This window comes from Chlorocebus sabaeus, chromosome 15 (assembly GCF_047675955.1).
Source record: "Chlorocebus sabaeus isolate Y175 chromosome 15, mChlSab1.0.hap1, whole genome shotgun sequence".
NCBI lineage: Eukaryota > Metazoa > Chordata > Mammalia > Primates > Cercopithecidae > Chlorocebus > Chlorocebus sabaeus.
The window spans coordinates 21,797,051-21,812,413 of NC_132918.1; the positions used below are offsets into that span (position 1 = coordinate 21,797,051).

The following is a 15,363-nucleotide window of genomic DNA, read 5'->3' on the forward strand; positions in this document are numbered from 1 at the left end:
TAGTCCCAGCGATTCAGGAGGGCGAGCTGGGACATCCAGGGACATCCACACTGCCTGGGGAAGCCTCCCAGGACCATGGTGAAGGCAGATGCCAATCCCACCTTTACCATCTAGGGTGATATTATTTACATGATGCAGGGCAGTATAATGGAAGTATCTCAAAGCCTGCTCGCCAGAATAAACTTTCACAAAGTCCTCCAAATCCTCTTTATGTCACATCATCCTCAGAAGTCTCCTGCTCGCCCCCTAAACCCCACACTTCCATAAATACTGTGCCCCCTTTTTTTTCCTTCAACTTTTAGGTTTGGGGGTACATGTACAGGATGTGTAGGTTTGTTACCTAGGTAAACGTGTGCCATGGTGGTTTGCTGTACAGATCAACTCATCACCTGGGCATTAAGTCCATCATCCATTAGCTATGCTTCCTGATGCTCTCTCACCCCCTCCCCCACTCCCCTGCACTTTCTTAAAGGATAAAGAAAGGATAAGTCTTATATTTGACCTTTGAGGGTCTTACCCAGTGATCTCAGCCTTCTACTCTTGAAGGCTTTTACATGCTATGCAGTGATAGTGATTAAAATGTTCCCTCTTCTCCCAAATCAGGCAGTGCCCAATATCTTAGTGGGGAAGATACCCTATTCAGAGTCACATGTATTCTTCATAGCAAATCACCAGGAAAGTATTCATTTTCTGTAACCAGCATGAAGGAAGGAAGTATATGGGCACATATACACACAAGTATACTGAACAACCACAACTTATCCATTCTACTATGATAAATATTTGTGGTGATTTCAGTTTGGGGCTGTTATGAGTAATGCTGCAATTAAAACTCTCCTGTATGACTATTGGTGAATAAATGTCAAGTACTGGGTTGAGTACATACCTAGGAGTGGGATTTATAGGTCTTAAGATATGCCTTCGTCAGCTTTAGTTAACACTATCAAACAGTTTTCTAAAATGGCTGTACCTTTTTCATATCCATTAGCAAATCTCTGTACCTTTCTTTCAATTTTACTGTAAACCTAAAAGTGCTATTTAAAAAAAAAATTCTTAAAAAAGTATACTTTCACTTTCATCCCAAAGGAGAGCTTGAAGTATCTGAAAGTGAAAAGAAAATGTAGGCTATCACTAAGAATTCTAATCAAACTGGGGAAGCAGAGATTAGATGTCTAGTGTTGACCTTATCCCCAGTGTTGACTTTGTCTTCATGGTCTTTTAGGAGTAAATCTTTTTAAGTTTCCTCAGTGGCAAATGTAAGGAGTTAAGTAGTTTGGTGGTGGTGGGAAATAAAATTCTAGGAAGAGTTAGAGGTGGCAGTGGTAGGTGGGCAGGGGTTTATTTTGGAGGAGAACTTGTGTTAGACCTTAGACATGCAGGTGGTGGTGAAAGCAGGCCTTCCAGCTGTGACCTGTAGCCACCAGCAACCTGTTTCTTAGATTAAATGGTTCTTTTTCGATCTTGATAACTCTGTCAAACATTAGATATGTCTAAAATGGAAGGCACAGTGGATTCACTCCCTCCGCCTTGGATCTGGATCCACATTTCGCACAGTAGCTAAGCCAGAAATATCGGCACCATCCTTAGAGCTACTTCCATAGTACACTTTGAATCAGTCACTCAGGCATTTTTATTCTGTTTCCTAAATATAGTTTGCTTCAGTGCATTCCTCACCCTCTGTCAATGATTACCACGTGTGCTTGAGTATGAGGTGAGGTTACCCTTTTCCTGCAAAATTACTCCTCAGAGAAGAGGGAGTCTTGAGGTGGAGTCAGTGCAAAGCCTCTGCTATTACTGAGTGCTTTCTGCAAGGCTTTATTTTAAATAGAGCATTTGTGAGGAAGACACATTAGCCCCACATGACCCTGTTTAATGCGGTTAGGTATTATGGAGGACATCTGACAAAATCTTTTTTAAAAAGGGTATGGCAGCTTTGAAAATAGTGTGGGAATTTATTCTTAGGAATGTGTCCTCACAGTTGTAAATACAGAGTATCTTTGTAACAAACCTTTCCACTAAGAAAAAAAAAAAAAGCCCCGATACACTCAAATTAGGGATATAGAAAGCATGAACTTGTTCCTACATTACAAATGGAAATGGCAACCATCCTGATTTTTACCAAATCCTATCTCAGGCTTAGGACAAAATTTCCAGTGATGGCACCAGACAGAGATTCCACTAATGCTTTACCTCTGGTGAAGATGGATATGCTTCAGAAAACTGTCAGAGGCTAAAAACCTAACTTGAGTTGACACAGACACAGATGTCAGCCATGCATGTGCAGAGTTTGGACCAAAGTGTTTTTGAGAGATGTGGATATAGAAAAAAGTGACATATCTAAATTTCTTGTATATTTCACTATTTATTTTATTTATATCACTAAAAATAACAAATGCATGACATGATATAAACAGGTGGCTCTTTCATACAGTCTGTAACTTTTGGTAAATGTTATTGAATTATACATTCACAGAAGTACACGAATCATAAGTAAACAACTCAATGAATTTTCGCAAAGCAAACAGTGTAGCCAGCTCTTAGACCAAGAATCAGAATACCACCAGCATGAGAATCAGAGCATCACTGACACTCAAAAATGCTCCCTCTTACTCTCTTCCAGTTATTGCCTGACCGCTGCCCCCACATGTACAGTGTAAATAGTATCTTGTCTTCTATCGTCAGAGATTAGTTTCGCTTGTGCTTGTTTTTGAACTTTTTATAAATGTAATCATTCAGTAAGTACCGCTTTGCTGTCTGGCTCCTTTCCTCAATATTATGTTTGTGAAATTCATCTATGAATTATTTAGTTTGTTCACATTGATGAATGATATTTTACATTTTGAACAACCACAACTTATCCATTCTACTATGATAAATATTTGTGGTGATTTCAGTTTGGGGCTGTTATGAGTAATGCTGCAATTAAAACTCTCCTGTATGACTTTTGGTGAATAAATGTCAAGTACTGGGTTGGGTACATACCTAGGAGTGGGATTTATAGGTCTTAAGATATGCCTTCGTCAGCTTTAGTTAACACTATCAAACAGTTTTCTAAAATGGCTGTACCTTTTTCACATCCATTAGCAAAGTAGAAGAGTTCCTTCCTCCACATTCTTGCCAACTGTTGGTATTTTGTGTCTTTTTCTATATTAGCTGTTTTGATGGGAGAATAGTATATTGCACTATGATTATAATTTGCATTTCCCTGATAACTAATTTAGTTGAGCACTTTTTCATATACTTCATGGCCAGTAGGATATATATAAGTGGCTGTTCTATTCTTTGCCCCATTTTTTGTTTGTTTGTTTGCTTGCTTCTCTAAAATCTTGTATATTTGGCCAAAAAAAAAAAAAAAAAAATCAACTCTTTATTATGCTTGCTTTATTGGCAAAACTGAAGATCATCTTATATTCAAACAATATGTAAGTTTAACCTCCATCATGCTGTTTTTTAGGTTGCTGTGATGACCTGCTAATGAGTCCATTAACCTCTACTCTCTCTGAGATGCTATCTTCTACACATACAAAGTTAATTTTACAATCATGCAGATGTGATTAAGTTCTTTTTAGCCCTGTCTCATTCATTCTTCCCTGCTGTGATTATCCACCTTTCCATCAATCCTATACTAAACATAGTATTGACAAAACTCCCCTATAAAAGCCCATGGGGAGTGGGTGAGGCACTCTTACTAAACTTTCAGATTGCCAGTAAATTCGGATTCAGTAGATTTGAGTTGGGTCCTGGGAATCTGTGCTAGTAACAAGCACTCCACATTGTTATTTTAGGAAAGTTTGAAGAATAACATGGATTATTTTTGATTTTGTTTCAGTGTTCCCACACATTCCCTCTCCACTGTCTGGATGTTTTTCTGTCCTTCCTCCGTTGTCATCTGTCAATAGCCATCCACATGTAACCTCTGGGAGTCTAACTTGACTCTTCCAGGCTGAGCACATCACTCTATAATCAGATCTTACTTCTGATCTTCCTCACAAAACTATTACGTCATTGGCCTTCCCCATCACAACTGATAACATGCAGTAGTTTGATCTTCAGTATAAATGTGGAATCTGAATATTATATGACCTCCACAGCATGTACACTGGTCCTCTTCTTCCATTACCCTCATGCCTCAATTATTGCAGAACTAGTTTCCCTGCTTGCATCTTGTACCCATGCAGTCTGACTAGAGGGATCAATATTTCAAAACCTAAGTCAACATCATTTCTACTCAGATCTCTGCACTGGAGCTGGCATGGTGGTATGCACCTGTAGTCCCAGCTACTTGGGAGGCTGAGGCAGGAGGATTGCTGAAGCCTCAGAATTCAAGTCCAGCCTAGGCAACATAGTGAGACCCCATCTCTAAAAGAAAAAAAAAAAAAAACACCTCTCTCATGGTTCCCAATTTCTCTGAGAGTAAAACCCCAAGTTCTCAGTGGGCCCTATGAGACCCACTGCACTCTGCCCCCTCCCCTTACCTTATGCTTTGACCTTCCAGGCTCACCCTACCTCAGTCACTCTAGCCTGCCTGCTTCTCTTAGGACATCCCAGTGTGCTTGCACTGTACAGCTTTCCTGTGGGCTACTCCCTCTATCTTGGAGCAGTCTCCCCCTAGATATCTGTAGTACTGACTGACCCCTTCAGTCTTTCAAGTCTTGGCTCACATGTCCCCACTGAAATATCCTCAGGGAGGCCTACCCTCATCACTCTATTTTAAAATGAAGCCTGGCCCGTTCTCCCCACACCTCCAGTCTCTTTCGATCTCTTTTACTCTACTTTTTTGTTTTGTGGCAATAATTACCTGCTAGTATATTATTTATTCTATTTATTATTTATCATCTTGATCTCTCTGTCAGAATAAAATCCTCCAAAGGCAAATTATTTTTTTGCTGTTTTACTTACAGAATGTCCCCAAATATCTGAACAGTGTTTGGCATATAGTAGGGGCCCAATTAATATTTGTTTGATTTGTTGAATGAAATATTTGAGATGCAGTAGTAACCTTAAATAAGACTAAGAGATATTAAATAGCATCTTTTGACAAGCCTTACTTTTATGAAATCTTTTCCAAGATATGTCACATATTTTAATTTTGAAGTAGAAATTGGAAGTTTGAATGAAGGTGGATTAACTTGTGTGTGCTGCTACATTGATTTGAAGGAGAAGACAGTGGTAGTTAGGCTCATTCCAACCTAGTTGAGGGTATTCTCTGCAATATGACGTAAAACGTTTAGGGGTTGATACTTGAGTACTGGATTTTAGGTTGTTTCCTTTTTGCTAGCATTACTTGCAGTGTCCATTAAGGCAAGTTCCTATTAAAAAATCAGACAACTTATGGAAATTAGATGTCTTTTAGGTTTGTTTCAAGCACATCGATTTTGAAAACTATTCATAGTTCCATTTTAAAAGCAGTGTGCTTTTGCATATTTTATCCATCTTAAGGGCATTCTTACACATGTTTACATCAAATTTGGGAGCAAGAAACAACCTCCTCTTCTCTCGCTTCCCCTCCATGTCTTTTTCTCTTGTGCATAATTTTCTGAAATACTATGATGCTGTCCAGCTGCAATCTGACAGCTGGATAAGAGGAATAGTACTGTTCAGGTTCTATTTATAGACATCTAATTTTAGAATAACTTTTATTTCTATTACTGTGAGTCCTTACGTTTCCAGTATGTATGTATATACACTTATACATGTCTCTGAGAGTATAATATTTGCTTTGTAGAGTGCAGTGTTTTTATGGAAGAGGAGGATATTATTCCTCTCAGCTTTCAAAGAGATTCTGTTTGAAAATCTGCTGGCTCAGCAGTTCATTGTGTCATCCTAGCCTGACTGACCTTTGGTGATCTCTAATTGTCTTATGTTTTACCTGTCTTAGCCTCTTCTCACAACCTGTATTTATTCATTGTAAGCTTTTGTATAAGAGTAACTCCTATACTTTGGTGTTTCCCAAGGTGCCTAGACCACTGCTGGGTTATATAGCATAATAGCTCAGAGCAGCTAAGAGAAGAATCCTTTCATGAGAAGTGAATAGACTTCATCTAATAATGAGAATGATTATTAGTAGCTTAGCACTTGAAAGAATGCCAAAAAGAACAGCATGAAGAAATGTATCTTAAGTCAGCTCATACAATACTTATTTGAAAAAGCCAAATCTCAATTAGTGGCATGAGGAAAAGCCTAGATATAGTTTTATCCACAAAAGAAAAGGCAGTTAAGCACCAATTCAAGTCATGGTTAAAATTTCCATATAAACTACTTTACTAACTGTGTGCATTAGCAAACTCAAAAGTAGACACTTTTGTGAACTGTTACAGGAACTTTATTGTATAGTTAAAAAATACAGCAATAGCCAGGCAGTAGAAAAATAATCTGACTGTTCTTTTTTCTCTCAGCATTCTGAAAGTGTCTGTATTTCAGTACTATTATTTAACTAATGATAATAGTGTGAGCCTACACATCAACAGATAAATTTAATCTCTATTCTGTTATCTGTCTGTTTTCTGGGACATGTGGTGCTAATGAGCCTACATATTTGGGAATTTAGTTTAAAAAGTGCTAGGGCATAAAAGATGGCAGGCAAAGGAGGAAAAGAATGAAATATCTTCCAAATGCATTCAATCATTGAACAAGTGCTGTTGAAAATCACTAGATATTAGGAACTGAGGAATTGAGACTGAAGTGGTACTGAGGGGCTGGGATATAGATGAAAAGGAAAAAGGTGGCTAGTCCCAGTCTTCAAGGTACTTAGTTGTTCGTCACTCACTCACTCACTCATTAATTTATTCATGCAGTATCTATTGAATACCTTGATATGGTTTGGCTCTGTGTCCCCACCCAAATCTCATCTAGAATTGTAACCCCCATGTGTCGAGGGAGGGCCCTGGTGGGAGGTGATTGGATCATGGGGATGGTTTCCCCGTGCTGTTCTCATAATAGTGAAGGAGTTCTTACAAGATCCGATGGTTTAAAAGTGGCACTTGCCCCTTGTAAGAGGTGCCTTGCTTCCTCTTCATGGAAGCACCATGATTGTAAATTTCCTGAGGCCTCCCTAGCCATGTGGAACTGTGAGTCAATTAAACCTCTTTTGTTCATAAGTTACCCAGTCTCAGGTAGAATCTGTATAGCAGTATGAGAATGGACTAATACATGTCTACAATTCAGTGTACCAGGGTGTATTATTTCATTTTCATGCTGTTGATAAAGACATACCCAAGACTGGGCAATTTACAAAAGAAAGAGGTTTATTGGACTTATAGTTCCTCATGGCTGGGGAGGCCTCACAATCATGGTTGAAGGTGAAAGGCACATCTCACATGGCAGCAGACAGGAGAACTTGTGCAGGGAAACTCCCCTTTTAAAAACCATCAGCTCTTGTTAGACTTATTCACTGTCATGAGAACAGCACAGGAAAGACCTGCCACATGATTCAGTTACCTCCCACTGGGTCCCTCCCACAACATACGGGAATTCAAGATGAGATTTGGGTGGGGGACACAACCAAACCATATCATTCCACCCCTGACCCCTTCTACATCTCATGCCCTCACATTTCAAAACGAATTATGTCTTCCCAACAGTCCCCCAAAGTCTTATCTCATTTCAGCATTGACTCAAAAGTCCACAGTCCAAAGTCTTATCTGAGACAAGGCAAGTCCTTTCTGTTTATGAAGTTGTAAAATCAAAAGCAAGTTAATTACTTCCTAGATACAATGAGAGTACAAGCATTGAGTAAATACAGTCATTCCAAATAGGAGAAATTGGCCAAAACAAAAGGGTTGTGAGTCCCACCCAAGTCCAAAATCCAACAGGGCAGTCAAACCTTAAAGCTCCAAAACTATCTCCTTTGATTCCATGTCTCACATCTAGGTCATGCTGAGGCAAGAGGTGGGTTCACATGGTCTTGGGCAGCTCCGCCCCTTTGGCTTTGCAGGGTACAGCCTCCCTTCTGGCTGCTTTCATGGGCTCGTGTTAAGTGTCTGTGGCTTTTCCAGGTGCATGGTACAAGCTGTTGGTGGATCTACCGTTCTAGGGTCTGGAGGACAGTGGTTCTCTTCTCTTAGCTCCACTAGGCAGTGCCCCAGTAGGGACTCTGTATGGGAGCGCCAACTCCACATTTCCCTTCCACACTGCCCTAGCAGAAGTTCTCCATGAGAACCCTGCCCCTGCAGCAAACTTCTGCCTGGGCATCCAGGCATTTCCATACATCTTCTGAAATCTAGGTGGAGGTTCTCAAACCTCAATTCTTGACTTCTGTGCACCCGCAGGCTCAGCACCCTGTGGAAGCTGCCAAGGCTTGGGAATTGCACTCTGTGAAGCCACAGCCCAGGCTCTATGTTGGTGCCTTTCAGCCATGGCTGGAGCAGCTGGGACACAGGGCACCAAGTCCCTAGGATGCACACAGCACGGGGACCCTGGGCCTGGCCCATGAAACCACTTTTTCCTCCTAGGCCTCTGGGCCTGTGATAGGAGGGGCTGCTGTGAAGACCTCTGACATGCCCTGAAGACATTTTCCTAATTGTCTTGGGGACTAACATTCAGCTCCTAGTTATTTTTGCCAATTTCTGCAGCCAGCTTGGATTTCTCCTCAGAAAATGGAATTTTCTTTTCTGTCACATTGTCAGGCTGCAAATTTTGTGAACTTTTATGCTCTGCTTCCTTGTTAATACTGAATGCCTTTAACAGCAGCCAAGTCACCTCTTGAATGCTTTGCTACTTAGAAATTTCTTCCACCAGATACCCTAAATCATCTTTCTCACGTTCAAAGTTCCACAAACCTCTAGGTCAGAAGCAAAATGCTGTCAATCTCTTTTTTGCTAAAACATAACAAAAGCCACCTTTGCTCCAGTTCCCAACAAGTTTCTCATCTCCATTTGAGACCAGCTCAGACTGGATTTCACTGTCCATATCATTATGAGCATTTTGCTCAAAGCCATTAACAAGTCTCTAGGGAGTTCCAAACTGTCCCACATCTTTCTGTCTTCTTCTGAACCTCCAAACTGTTCCAACCTCTGCTTGTTACCCAGTTCCAAAGTCATTTCTACATTTTTGGGTATCTTTTCAGCAGCACCCCACTCTACTGGTACCAGTTTACTGTGTTAGTTTGTTTTCATGCTGCTGAAAAAAACATACTCCAGACTGGGCAATTTACAAAAGAAAGCTGTTTATTGGACTTACAGTTTCACATGGCTGGGGAGGCCTTACGATCATGGCAGAAGGTGAAAGGTACGTCTCACATGGCAGCAGACAAAGGAAGAGCACTTGAGCAGGGAAACTCCCCTTTTTAAAACCATCAGATCCCTTGAAACTTATTCACTCTCACAAGAACAGTACAGGAAAGACCTGCCCCATGATTCAATTATCTCCCACCGGGTCCCTCCCACAACATGTGAGAATTCAAGATGAGATTTGGGTGGGGACACAGCCAAAGCATATCACAGCGATACAATAATGAAATAAAGTAATTCAGAAATTCTCACCCCCAATCGAGGTTCTGTTCTTTTGTGATAGACAGGGAATTAATAAGTAAAAATCAAGTAGTCCATGATGATCCGCACTAAAGGGAAGAATAACGTAGGAAAGCAGACTGGAACTATTGAGGGCAGGAAGCTAGTTGCAATTTTAGACAGGATGTTCTCGGCGTGAACTCATCTTTCTAATGAGGATCTGAAGGAAGTAAGGAAGCTAGTTGTTCAGATACCTGGAGAAAGAGCAGTGAGGCTCAAGGAAAGGCAGTAGGAGGGGCTGAGGGGAAAATGTGTCTGACATGTTCAGGCCTAACAGGGAGGCTGCTGGGGATGGGCAGGTTGAACGATGGGGTAAGGCCGTGTGAGGGCCTTGTGGGGTTTCACTGCCAATGTGGTGAGAAGCCACTGGGAGGTTTTGCCCCCCAGGCCTGGATCTTGAATGTGTAGGAAATGGTTAATTAAAAATTAAATTCAGCCATAAATGATGAAGCTGACTCAAAAGATTCAATTTTATTGAAGGAATGAAACTGGAATTGAGTGAGAAGTAAAATCTGGGCTTCATGGTTTGGGAGTCATCTGTGAGAAGTTGTAGTTAAATTTTGAAGATGGATGCAGAATTCTGAGGAGACGTTTTTGAAGGAAACGAGAGGAGGAACCAAAGTCTGTGCCCTAGCGATGCTCTTCCCTGCTCCTGGGCACTGGAGGGAGAGTCCTGTGTGAGCCTTAAAATGGTAATAGTGGTCCACTTCCTTTTTCTTTCTATTGTTTTCTTTTATGGAGTTGTTTTCTAGGAGATCTCCAGTATTATTTCGTAGACTTCTTGTAAGGTAAAATTATGGAAGAAGGAAGGAAAAGTAACTGGAAGAATGTATGATGTTGACTTTGTGTTGACCCACCAACTCATTCTTTTATGGAGGAAGGGGGTGGGCAAGTGGCTGACTTCTACCCCACCTCTATGATTTAGAATTACAAGCAAAAACTGTTATATAAAGACTCTAATTTCTATGATGTTAGCCCTAAAGAAACCCTCAAGAGTATTACAGTCTGAGACCTATATTAATTTCAATTTATTCTCCTTTTCGTATCATCTTTCTTATTATTATGCTTAAACATTCTTCAGTCACAGTTATCAAAAGCATACTTTATTCATTTTAATTTTTGTTTTATATATAAGAAGATAGAGGTACTTGCAAATCTAAATGTTTTCACAAGTTGAATTGTGTGACTTTCATACCAAGCCTTTGTTGTTTGTTGTTTTTCAAAAATAAAACATTATGTTATAGCGAGGACCAAAACCAAAATTTCACAGGCTATTTCTTCTGCCAAAGAAACATTGCCCTCTCTTAGTTTAAGATGTCAAAACACTTAGCAATGTTTTCTGCCTAATTTTGGAATGTTGCTTTCTGATTCTGAATTGGAACAGTTTGCCCTGAAATTGCATAGATATGCATTTTGCCCATAAGTGAATGTATACAGCTGATTTCTCGTGTGACTTTCAGATGGAAGTCAGAGTTAAAATGGAAAATTGCTGTAGGAAGCTGGCACGTTTTTAAATTCCTGAGTGGTTTTGGGGGGAATAAAACCTCTTTCCATTCCGGGCTGCATGGAAAATATTAAACTCCTTTTAAGTAAGCGGGAGATGAGATGAGTATTACGGATTTTCATCTTTTTCTCCTGAGTTCTTGTGATTCAAGTCCTATTCCTATTGCAGTGTTATTCTGCATTAAAGATCTTGACTGCTGAGATTGAACCATTATTTTCTTACTTATTTTACCTTAAACTTGTTTGGTGCTATGAGAATATTCAATATATAGCTTTTTGTTGCAGAGATTTTAGCAGCATTAGTTCATCTTGACTGATGCCCTTGACTTCAGAGTATAAATAGAAAACTAGAGATAGGTGACAAGGATTGATTAGCTATCCTCATTCTAAGTGAAACAGTAAACCTAGCTAGATAAATCACAGCTCAAAAGCCTGGAGAATGCATGGTAAAAGAAATAAAGGTAGTGCGTATATGTGTGTATGTGCTTAATAGTGAAGTTTTCTAAAAGAGGTACAAGCACAAAAATTCTATCTGGTCTGTTCTACTGTCTTTCAGTTTTTATTTTTAAACACTTAAGGGTTTAAATAACCTATGAAATTATTATTTGCTTTTTCTTTTATTTAAAGAAACTTTTTAAGTAAAAGAAAACTGAGACCAATGTCATTGCCTTTTTAAGTCAGATATATGTGTGTGTATATACATCTGTGTGTGAGAGAGAGTGTGTGTGTATGTATGTATGTATATATGCATGTATATGCATATACACACATATTACTTTATTAGACTTTAATTGTAGGATTGGAAGGGCTCAGGGGAGATCACCTGATTTTTTTTCTCTGGCACTTTTAAGCTATTTAAGCATTTTAATAGTGTTTACTCTGTGCCAGGCAGTGTTCTAAGCACTTGATATATATGAACTCATTTAACTCTGACATTCAGCCAAAGAGATACATCTATTATTATCCCCACACACCGTACAAGGAAATTGAAGTTCACAGAAGTTCAGCAGCTCACTCCATGAGAAATGAAGCTGGGATTTTAACCCAGGCATCAAGGCTGTGCCTTCAGCCCTTATATTAGCACCTGCCCCTCTCCCTCTCCTCCTCTTCTTTCTAGACTTTTCAGTTCAAAGGGTCAGTTTTCACTCTGACTTCCCTTTACCTGATGTGGTTTCTTCAGCCTATAGTTTAAGGCTTTTTCAGTTTGTTTTCCTTTATTCTTTTCTTGAACCTGGTGAAGAACAACCCTTCTCCACATCTCCATCCGTCACTGCTGCTCCATTCTTTCACCCTCCTCCTCCTTGGTTATATTCTCCAGCCTTCAAACCATTTCTGAATTCTTAAGTTATATTACATCAGTATTAGAAGCTGCTTTTATAATGATGGCTTGTCCAGTTCTGAGTAAGATAGTATTAATAGCACAATTACCTCATAGTTTCTACGTGTGTGTGTGTGTGTGTGTGTACATATATATATACACACACACATATACATACTCGATTCCTGTTTGCCACATCTTTTTTCTCCTGTATTTGCAAAGATACATTCTTCTTGCATTAAGAGTTACTATTAGTGATGCCATGCTATGCAGTCATGAATATTTCTCAGCTTTTCCAAGACCTTTGAATTTTAACGATAGTTCATAAACACGCTTGCCTTTCTGTGGACATTTTATAGGATTTATTGAGGTTATTTATGAAAGTTTATAACTGTGTCCTAGGATCTCCTGGCTCTTGAGACACACTGCTGTTAATATGTTGAATGTGTAAATTTCCATTTAGTGTGGAACTGTCAAAGACAGTTGTATGATTCAGTTTGATAAATGGGTACTTTGGGCCAGCTGTCAGGGCATTATCTTTCCAACTGAATCCCAGGTAAGAGAATAAAGAATGGAATACCATCCTGCACCCAGCACTCTTCACCCATATCCCCCACACTCCCTCTCTACTTGGTTTCATCTAGCAGAGCCTCCATTCTCTTACTGAAGATGAAATCATGCTGATGAGTTCTATCCTTCCTAAGCCAAAGATAATTATTACCTGATTATCTGGTACCACACAATATTAAGTTTGTAAAAGTGAGTTTACCTTGATTGCTGCTGCATTTTATAGAGTAAACGACAATTCCACCAGATTGTAATTTGCAAATTCAGCTTTTTTCCCCTCTATCTTTAACCTTCTACAATAATGTTTAGCATTTAGTCTGAGGTGACTGGGGTGGGTAATGAACAGTCTGCCTTGTCTGTTTTTCTTGACTATGCTGCTGGGTTTTATTATTATTACAGGTGTTGCTAGGTTAGAATTATTTCCGCCTATACTGGGGACTTGCTGCTTTAGGATCTTGGATAGTTCACCTGTTCCTTTCTTTGAAAACTTTGCATGATTGCTGAAATTCAGTCTATAATATGTCCATTAGTGCAGTATTTTAACTGGCATATTTATGCCCTTATAACTTTCTACCCAGACTGTGAGAACTTTGGCCAGTGGATTGGCGGTAAAGGGAGTGTTTTTCCTTCCAGCTGGGGAGCTTACGTGTTCCTAAGCATCCCATTCTTGCCTCTGTTTTATCATGATAGTATTGTAATTTAGCTCTTTCCCTATATGTCTCCCCCACCTCAAGGAAATTCTCAAAGACTGTGAGTGCGCAGTCCAGGGCTTGGCTTCGTGATGTTCTATAGGGCTAATCTTACGCTCTCCCTTTTTTATTCCAAACTTAATTTAAGATAGGGCTATTAGTTGTAATCCAAGGAACCTCTCAGTTTTGAGAGGATTTTAATGATTGTCCAAGGGGCTTATATTCCATACATGTATATGTTTGAAAAAATACTACTACTTAGCAGTGGACTCACAACCAAACTTTTTGGAACACAACTACTTTTAGCCCAGTTTTGCACTTCTGTCCAGGTACATAGTAGAGATGCCATAAATACAGAGTTATATTGAATTCCTTTATAGTAATAATGCAGGGGAAAAGGATTATCTGGTAGAGGAAGGGGATGAGGCAAGGATTATTGCAATGACAGCCTATGGATGAGGGGAAAGTTGAGATTGAGGTAGGCATGTCATCAGAGGACCACACCATACCAATTTGAGTGGTCACAGGCATTCTAGGAGTTAGAGCCGGAGATGTTAGCAGAGGTGTGAATAGAGGTAGGGCCTATGATGATAATAGATGGAGTCCTGAGAATGGACGTTTTATATGGGATGACAAGGAAAGACACAGTATGGGGAGAAGATGTAGAACTCAGGAGATAATGGCCAGCCTGGAAGGAGGACAGTGGTAGTTGGTTGTTGGCCACCATAGCAATGGAGAAAGGGCAAGAAGAGAGGCAATCCCTTAAGCAGCAAGGGGTTGTTGCAGGGATGGGGAAAGGGAGTGTTCTGGGACCCTGATGACTTTGGCAGCAGCCGGTAGTGTTGGGGCTGTTCTGTGAATTGTATATGGTCAACCAGTGATTGATGCTTAAATTGTATGTAGTCATGGGGAACTTGTAACTGGCCAAAGAATGGAGTAACACGTTTGGCTTAGCTTGCCAAGAATGAGATCATATTTGACCATAATGCTGAACAAACAAGATTCAAAGGGTAGATCAGAATTTTAATTTACTCCGTTCTCCTCTCCTTCGGTGCCTATTCAAACCATTCTGTGGAGCTGAGTTTTCTGTTCCTGGATGAAATCTTAGACAAACTTGTTTGCTTCACTAACTTCTCTCAGATTAAAAGCAAAAAATAGTTCAAAACTTGTATTCGTAAACACACAGTCTTGGTTCATTAATTGTTCTGCCTGGTCTAGTCCAGGACTGTTCATTCAAAGGTAAGGCTTCTCCCTCCTGTCCAGCTCCTGCTTGCTGTAGGTGTGGAGCCTGCAGTAGGAAGGAGAGTTGTGTTAGGCCTCTTCTCCCCAGTTCTCTCCCGAACACATCTACTCTTCATCCCTACTCACCAGGCAACTCTGGATTCTTCAGAGTAGACTGGGTGGGGAGGAAGGATAAAGGGCAGAAAGGTCTTACAGAACTGAACGTCAGTTTGCGCTGGGTTCTTCTGGCTGTGGCTGATGGTGAACCTGACTGGTTCTTTTGTGGACCCTTTTATAAATTCTTTGGAGGGTCCCTCCCTTCTCTATTTCTGTGCTTCTCTAGTCTGTTTTCCTTGACGTGGGAGGAGGAAGGGGATACAGCTCCTGTTTCATCCCAGTGGTATGCTGCTGAGGTCTCCTTATGGATCCAGACAGCCTTAATTCAGATGCAGATCATGTTGACTTTGTAGTCCTTAGGGAATATTTAGGAGAAAATACCCTTCTAGGGTCTGAGAGAGAAGCCAGAGGTGGAAGTATAGATGTAGGGGTAACTGCTGTG

General features: G+C 40.2%; 1 protein-coding gene across 4 annotated transcripts in view; it reads left to right on the forward strand.

The window, feature by feature from the left end:
- Positions 1–15,363, forward strand: part of GOLIM4 (golgi integral membrane protein 4) — an 85,578-nt gene that overhangs the window by 36,848 nt on the left and 33,367 nt on the right. The window lies entirely within an intron of this gene.